Below are 9,641 nucleotides of genomic sequence, written 5' to 3'. Positions count from 1 at the left end.
TTGGTACCATTTTACTTTGCTAACTTATAGTGATGGTATTCTCAAAAGCAAAACTTTGGTCACTTGGGTACCAATTAAGAATGTATATGAAAAGGAAATATCTAAATCCGAAGCTGTGCTAGTGACTGGCATATGTAACACAGACAGCACACAAATGTATCTATATATGGATGTTAAGAACTCCCACTACCTTAAATTCCAAACCCAGATCTTCATCTCTAGCCCTGCCCTGTCTAGACTAGGAATTGCCGTTTTCAGCTACATTCTCAAAATCCACGAGCAGGTTAGTAATTTCCTCTATCAATCAGGCATACATCTGAGTCCACAGAGTAAGCTTCCTGTAACTTTCGCTGTGCCACTTACTCTAACAGTCTCACTGCCTACAGGATAAACACAAATTACTCAGGTTCGAAATGACGTGAAAATTTTCTAAGTGATGTGCTTTAAGTCCCTGTATAAATTTAGTGATGGAAGCATGGCTGAAACCTAAGTCTTCTGGCTCTCAAAACAGTGAGCTTTCCAATTCCTAGTCTTCCCTATCACTGTCTTCCACATTGAAGAGTCTGCAAGTTATCCATCGAATTTGCCAGGAGCATTCCTGTGTTTTCAGTAAACAAGGGTGGAAACCAAGCTTTATTCACTTCTTTAGCCTTAGTACGTATTGAGGAATTGAGTGGCTGGAACATGGGTGCTCCATAAATGCATACTGAACTAAACTGAACTGGAAATATTTTGCCATCCTTTTCATTCTCTAAATCCTAGTGAATTCAAGTTCTACCTGTATTAATAATAGAACAATTCTCTGATTACAATTCACAGAGATAGTCCCTACCTGGAATTTGCTTAAACTACTTGCTTGTATATAATGGGGGGGGGTGTGTGTGTCTGTGTATATATATGCCAAAAATGGTCTTTGACATACTAGTATGGTCCTTGATTCATATTATTGTTTTGATCTATTTTATTATTATATATCACAACTTGATCATAAATTCCTTTAAGATTGAGGACTATGTTGACTATATTTCTCTTGGAATAAAATCCAGACACTACACAATGCTCAGTGAACAGATGTTCATTAAATTTTACCTTGGCTTCCATATCAGGTAGGGGAAAATTGCCCTCACAACCAGCTCTTCAATTCCTATTATTTTCCACTGATTACATATTTTTGTCTCTAAACACTCATTTAGAAATTACTCTACCTTAATTTGGAGGAAAAGACCAAGGGCTTTTCAAAATTCATTTGAAAACATTCCTGGGAATGCTGCTTCTTGATTTGGTTTTGGTTACACAACTGAAACCCAATTATCTGTGTACTAGTCTATACTTTAGTATAAAGTCCAAAACATCACCTGGGGTTTTTCACTATACGCTGTTACCACTAATAAAACCCTCACATCAATAATATAATGAAAGAAATCTATGTTTGTGACATGAATAAAGAAAGAATATAATTCTCAAAAGTAATCCTAACTCTCCTGAAATCCAGCTCATACTTTCCTGCATTTTGGTATTTTTGTCCAGTGATGTAACTTAAATTATCGCTTACATATCTTTGTTCATAGATGGTATTTGAACTGCTTAGATGAAGGGGGGAAAAAATCTGTTATCACAGTGACACCTGCTGGCTTTAGTTATAATTTTAGATTCCAAGTGAAGGGCAGATCCTCTTTAGCATCAAAATTGTGCTTAGTAAAGTTAAACATTAATGTTTTCCATCTTAATAAATTGATATATAGTTAATTTTAAAAACAAATACGCAATTGAGCACATTTTTAAAATTTTGTGACAGTGATCTTACTGTAACTATATAAACTATTTTTTTTCCTAAAGATTTTATTTATTCATGAGAGACACAGAGAGAGAGGCAGAGATACAGGCAGAGGGAGAAGCAGGCTCCCTGTGGGGAGCCCAATATGGGACTCAATCCCAGGACCCCAGCATCACTCCCTAAGCCAAAGGCAGACGCTCAACCACGGAGCCACCCAGGCATCCCCACAAACTATTTTCTTAAAAAAGATACATTTTCAAAAAAGCTGTGTAAGCCTTTCAGAGTGTAAGCCTTGTTTTTTTTTTTTTTAAGTAATTTGCCTTGTGGCTTCCTTTTCAAATTCTCTACAAATATATTTTAAGGGAATGCATTATATTAAACCTTAAAAACATTTACAAGATACTTTGTAGAATTGTAATTTTTGCAATGTAAGCAATTTCATAAAAGTTGAGAATTACATCTATGCAATAGAGAAACTTTTAAATACGATCTAGCTAACCTCATATACTGACTTTTTCCTCTCAGCTTTATTGAGATGTAACTGACATGTAACATTAGTTTCAGGTGTACAATGTGATTTGATACATGTATATACTGGCAAATGTTCACCACAATATCCACCACTTCACAGTTATAAAATTTTCTTGTGATGAGAACTTTTAAGAACTATTCTCTTAGCGACTTTCAAATACACAATATAGTCCTGTTTACTGCAGTCCCCATGCTGTACGTCTCATGACTTAATTTTATAATGAAGATTTTTATCTTTCGATCTTCTTTGCCCATTTCATTCACTCCCCACCCCCACCTCTGGCAACCACCAACCTGTTCAGTTTGTTGTGATCTTTTTTTTGAGATTCTACATATAGGTAGAAAATGCTCTTCAGGCCCATCCATGTTTTCACAAATGACAAAATAACCCTTCTTCTCTATGGCTGCTTACCATCCCATTGTGTGTATATGACCACATTTTATCTATTCAACCATTGAGGATTTAGGTTGTTTCCACATCTTGGTTACTGTAAATACTGCAGTGAACATAGGGGTGCAGTTATCTCTTCCAGATAGTGTTAAGATTTCCTGTTAAAGGGATCCCTGGGTGGCGCAGCGGTTTGGCGCCTGCCTTTGGCCCAGGGCGCGATCCTGGAGACCCGGGATCGAATCCCACGTCAGGCTCCCGGTGCATGGAGCCTGCTTCTCCCTCTGCCTGTGTCTCTGCCTCTCTCTTTTTTTTTTTTTTTTAATTTTTATTTATTTACGATAGTCACAGAGAGAGAGAGAGAGGCAGAGACACAGGCAGAGGGAGAAGCAGGCTCCATGCACCGGGAGCCTGACGTGGGATTCGATCCCGGGTCTCCAGGATCGCGCCCTGGGCCAAAGGCAGGCGCCAAACCGCTGCGCCACCCAGGGATCCCTGCCTCTCTGTATCTCTCTGTGACTATCATAAATAAGTAAAAAAATATTAAAAAAAAATATTAAAAAAAAAAAAGATTTCCTGTTAAATACATACCCAGATGTGGAAATGCTGGATCCTATGGTAGTTCTAATCTTTTGAGGAACCTCTATACTATTTTTCATAGTAGCTGCACCAACTTACATTCCTACCAACAGTGCACAAGGTTCCCTTTTCTTCACATCCTTGCCAATACTTTTTGATAGTAGCCACTCTAACAGGTGTGAGGTCATGTCCCACTGTGCTTTTGATTTGCATTTCTCTAATAATTAGTGATGTTGAACACCTCATCACGCACCTGTGGGCCATTTGTATGACTTTTTTGGAAAGTTGTCTACTCAGGTCCTCTGACCATTTTTTTTTAAATTTTTGCTTTTATGCTATTGAGTTGTAGTTCTTTATATATTTTGATTATTAACCTCTTATCGGATAGGATTTGCAAATATTTTCTCCCATTCCACAGCTTTCATTTTATTAATGTACAGAAACTTTTTAAAGTAGTCTCCCTTTTTGCTTTCGGTATCAAACCCAAATCATCATCAAGTGTCAAAGAGCTTAACGCTATACCATTTTCTAGGGGCTTTATGGTTACAGGATATACAGTCAAGTCTTTAATCCATTTTAATTTTTGTGTATGGTATAAAGTAGTGATCTAGTTTTTTTTTTTTGCACGTGGCAGTCAACTTTTCCCAACACTATTTTTTTTTAAATTTTTATTTATTTATGATAGAGAGAGAGAGAGAGAGGGGCAGAGACACAGGCAGAGGGAGAAGCAGGCTCCATGCACCGGGAGCCCGACGTGGGACTCGATCCCAGGTCTCCAGGATCGCACCCTGGGCCAAAGGCAGGCGCCAAACCGCTGCGCCACCCAGGGATCCCTTCCCAACACTATTTATTGAAGAAAACTATCCTTTCCCCATTGTATATTCTTGAGTCTTTCGTCATAAATTAAATGACCATATACATATGAGTTTATGTCTGGGCGCTCTATTCTGTTCCAATAATTTATCTGTTTTGAGGCCAATACCATATTGTTTTATTACAGCTTTGTAACATACTTTGAAACAAGGAAGTATGATGCTTCCAGCCTTGATCTTCTTTCCCAAGATAGCTTTAGCTATTCAGTCTTTTGTGGTCCCATACTAATTTTAGGGTTGTTCTGTTACTGTGAAAAAAGTGCCATGGGAATTTGGTTAGGGCCTACATTGAATCTGCAGTGACTGCACTGAATTTGGGTAGCACAGACATTTTATAAATTGTTTAAGTCTTCCAATTCTTCAGCATGAATTACCTTTCCAATTATTTATGTCTTCTTCAAGTTCTTTCATCAATGTCTGGTAGTTTTTAGTGTACCAATCTTTTACATCTGGTTAAAGTTATTCCTAGGTATTTTATCTTTTTGATGCAATGTAAATAGCATTGTTTTCTTAATTTCACTTTGATTTCTTTTTTTGTTGTTAGTGTACAGAAACAACTGATTTTCATGTGTTCATTTTGTATCCTGTAACTTTACTGAATTCGTTGATTAGTTCTAACAGTTCTAAATTAGTTCTAATTTTTTGGTGAAATTGCCAGGAGTTTTCTATATATATAATACCATGAAAGAAGTAAAACTGTATTTGCAGATGACACTGACTTCTTTTACAGTCAAATTTTTCAACCATACACGGTGATTATTTGCTATAAAAGCTAAACTTATCCATGCCCACCTGGCCTCAATTACACTTTTTTTTTTCTTTAAGGGAGGAAAACAATTACTCTATAGGAATAATGGGAATCACATATCTGTATTCACTTTCATTTTTATATAGTACTGACCATGTTGGCTATGGAGTGGCCAGGAAGGCTAAGGCTAACTGCATCGCAAAGGGCTAGTTCTTGTATTCCCTTTCTTCTTTAAGAAAAGGCTAGACCATTTGGACCTGGTGTGTTTGTTGACTGTTCTCAGTGACCTCAAATCACACAGTGGTCTGTTCCCTACTGGCACTTACCTGCCTTTTAACCTTGGCCACACTCATATAATTTTCTATCCTGTGGCACAGTCAGAAACAGTAAATACCTTTAGTAATTCAGAAGATTTTGGAAAACTGAAATTTTACATATTGACTATTAATCTTTGTAGTACATGAAACATTTAAAAAACAACAACTATGTAATGGTAAAGAAAAATTAGGGGACACATCTATACTGTGGATTTTCATGATATCATTTATGGAATTAAAAAAACATAAAAGTAGTACTTATCTATCTAATGCTGCTGGCTCAATGTTAGGTGATGAAAACACTATATTCCCTGTTATTTCTACTATTTTACTTTTCCTCCAAAAGAACAAAGTGTGTAAATTTTGGTTACAAGGATGAAATAAGATTAAATAACTTAAATGTGCAATGTAAACTGTAAGCTATATGCTGGGTTATACAAATGTGAATTGATTACTTACCTTAAATTGATTTTGATTATTTCTGAAGAGATCATTTGAATCTTGAATTTTTGTGAGGATCAGATGTTAGTGTTCTTATTAATTTACTACTCTGTGCAGTGCATTGTATGTGAAAATGTCAGTTTCTCCTCTTTTTATAAATATGAAAATATCAAAGGGAAATACTGTTTTGTTAATTTTGCCAGATCAGTCATAAGAAAGCACTGTTTCTAGCAATTAAAGTTTAAAAATGAAAAAGAAGAGCAGGAAGTAAATGATATGACTGCTTTTGACTCTCCATTCATTCTATGACCTTGAATTGTACCTAAATCAATAAAATATTAATATCCATATTTACTGGAGTTGAAAATTGGGAGTTGAAAATGATCATAAAATTTTTCTGAGGAAATAAGAACTATTAGAAAATATATTTTCTATAATGGTAACTTCAAATATTTTAACTGAATGAATGTTTAAAATATTTTTCAGGTATTTTTCATCCTGAGATACAGACTTACAGCATCAAATGGCAACATAAGAGCCTTAGGGTACAGTTTCAGGAAAGGCAGTCATTATGCTAAATTCCAAAGCAATAAAACCCTCTACTTTTAATTTGCAATGGCAACCAGAACCTAATACATCAAAATACACATACATTAAGAAACAGTTCAGAAAGTGAATGGGAGTGTTCAGATGGAAACCCTATGAGAATTTATGATGTATTTTGGAGGCATTTGTGACTCCTCAGGTTTTCATGGCAGGTCAGGTTTAATACCACAGATCTAGTACACCTCTATCTACGTATCGATAATATCTATTTACATATTCACAAACCACAGTAATGTCCTAAACAGAAAAGAATCCAAGTGAAGTATTCAGATAAAAGTGACGTAGGTTCAGAACAAGACTACTATGCTCTTATCTTCAGTAGTTTGCAAATGGTAAAAGGAAAGAATCCAACAGAAGTAATAGAAATAATTAGTTCACAGAAAATAAATATGAAATGGACAATATTTGGCACAATAATTAAAAGGAAAAGTATCACTTTTCAATACCAGAATATGGACATTTCTTTTTGGAGGTAGATTTTTAAAAAATCAACACATACTTGTCTAACATTTCTGTACAGAGAAATCTCACTAGCTACTGAGTATCAAAAACACTGGACAAAACATTTATTCCTGGTTGAGTAATGGTAAACAACTGAAGGCAGACAGAAAAAAGTGAAAATCCACAGCATAATTTAGATTGGGAACTGGTAACTATCCTAGAAGGGACCCAGTTTTAAGGAGCCATGCTTGCATAGAGGACAGGAATTACAGTTTGGTACTGTATTTTTCCCTTCTGACTGCCATAACAAAATACTACAGATGGGGTAGCTTAAACAAAAGAAACCGGTTTTCTCACAGTTCTGGAGGCAGTGAGTCCACAATCGTAATTCCAGAAAATCTGATTTCTGGTGAGGCTTGCAGATGGCCAATTTTTGCTATATCTTCTTATGAACCTTTTCTCTGTGTGCAAGTGGAGAGAGTGCTCTGCTGTCTCTTCCTCTTTTTTTAATAAGGGCACTGTGTTATACAACTAGGGTCCCATCCTTGTGACTTCATTTAACCTTAGTTACCTCCTTAAAGGTGCTATCTCCAAATACAATCACATTGGGGGTTAGGGCTTCAACATAATGATTTGTGGGGGAACAATTAGTTCATAACAGGGACAGACCTAAATGAGCAGCAGGACTGGGGGTTCACCAAAAAGGTAGTACTCTCAATGAGTAAACCAGAAAGTACCCAAATGTCCCCTACCTTACTCTAAGTAGATCTGTGAAGGGGGGAATGCCAATACATATGTTTGAGGATGAAGTTCACACTACTTTTGAGTAAATGTATGTGTATGCACTGAAGGGCAGTGGAAAATGAAGTGATCCAGGGATTGTCATGCCACAAGAAACAAACTGGTAGTTCAAGAAAAAGAAAAACTATCTTCTCTATAAGAACATATTTTAAACAAAAATCTCCCAATATAAAGCTTAGAAGGATAGAACTCACAACCACTGATCTTATTAGAAAACAAATCACCATAGACTTGTTTCAAATAAAACAACGCACAACAAATTGTAGATTTACAGCCACAAAAAGAGAAAAATATGAAATTATCATATATAGAACATAAGTACATTTAATATGTTTTAAGAAAAGAAAACAAGGAAATAATGGAACTATCCCAAATGATCAGGAATGTTTGAGAAGGAAAAATACAACACTTTTGGAAATTAAAAGAAAAAAAAGAACACCTGTAATTAAAAACTCAACAGGTTATAAATAGGTTAGAGATGGTGAGAACACAAGAATTAGGGAAATGGAAAACAGATTTTAAGAAATTATTCAGAATTCAACACACTAAAGAAAAAGAGACTGAAAATATGGAACGATATAAAAGAGATACAGAGAACAGGGTGTGATGACTTCCTAAAGGAGAGAACAGATAGAATGAGTGATACGCAATATTTAAAAGAGATAATGGTTGAAAGTTTCCAGAATTTATGAAAACCACTAATTTTCAGGTTTAGGAAGCTCAAAAAATGTGGACAGGATAATAAAAAGAAATTTTAAAAAACTTAAAAACACTAGAATTAAAATAATAAAAAAATTCACAGCTAGACACATATTATTATATGGACTTTAATTATGAAACACCAAAGATACAGACTGTAAACCTGAGAGAGAAGACAGATTAGCTTCAAAAGAGTACTGATCAGACTTACAACTGAGATTTCAGAAGCAACACTTAAGCAAGAAGATAATGAAAGAACATCACTCAATACTGAGAGAAAATAACCATCAATCTAGAATTGTAGAGCCAGCTAACTTTCAAGGATAATAAAATGATAAACCGTGGGTAAATCTAAAAAATACCGATCATATAAAATAAAAGAGCTATTTTTAGAGTTAAACTGAGATAAATTAAAATTTTAGACACTAATTAATTGAGGAATCAAACTTTGCCCAAAAGTCTCCCGTGTTTAGGAACACAGTAACGTTACTAACTTTAGATTTTTTTTAACTATGCAGGTTAAATTTCTTGGTAAGCGTTAAAGGTTAAAAACTGAGTTTTATCCTCTCAACTAGTCAAGGTAGAATAAATGGGAAAAGCAAATAAAAATTAATCTTCAAGAAAGCAAAAGAAAACAAAAACCAACACAATAGGCAGTGAGGAAACAGAAAAAGTAGAACAAAAAGCACAAAAGATGATACAAATGAGTCCTAATACATTAATAGTTTCAACAAATTTAAATGGATTAGATAAAAAAAAAAAAATCCAGTTATAACTTTTAACTTACAAATACTAACCAGCTGATGTGTGTAGCCTATAGAACTTAAAAAAAATATTTAAAAGCAATAAAAAACGAAATAAAAACATTACTAGAAATAGAGGCTATGACTACAAGATTCAATTATAAGCTTGAAAGATAAAAAAAATTCTAAAAAAAAAAAAAAAAAAATTTTAAAATTGTTACGTACCTAATAACAAAGCTACAAAATATAGGAAAAAAATTGATAGAATTACAGGAAGAATTAGAAAATTCACTAGTATAGGAAATTTCAACACATCTCAGGGATTACACGGAAGGAAAACAACGGTAAAGTAAGGGATTATTTGAACAACAGAGTAAGTTTGGTCTAATGGATACCCAACAACTAGAAAACACTATTATGTTAAGGACTAATGAAACACAAAAATTAACAATACTTTACAGGTCATAAGACAACACATTTCAATGTATAGGTCTTATACCAACCTATTTTCTAACCACAATCCAACTGAAGCTTAAATCAACAAGAACAATTTAAAAATCTACAGGTTAAGTGAAAAAAAAACAAAAACAAAAAAACAACCCACAAACATGTAAGTCAAAAGAAAAAAAAAAAAGGACAATACTCAGACCTTAAAAATAAATATTTCTATAGTACTTTAAAAGGCCAGAACATTACTTCAC

Source organism: Vulpes lagopus, chromosome 10 (genome assembly GCF_018345385.1).
Source record: "Vulpes lagopus strain Blue_001 chromosome 10, ASM1834538v1, whole genome shotgun sequence".
NCBI classification, from domain to species: Eukaryota; Metazoa; Chordata; class Mammalia; order Carnivora; family Canidae; genus Vulpes; species Vulpes lagopus.
The sequence above is the reverse complement of the archived record's forward strand: the minus strand, read 5'-3'. Positions refer to the sequence as shown.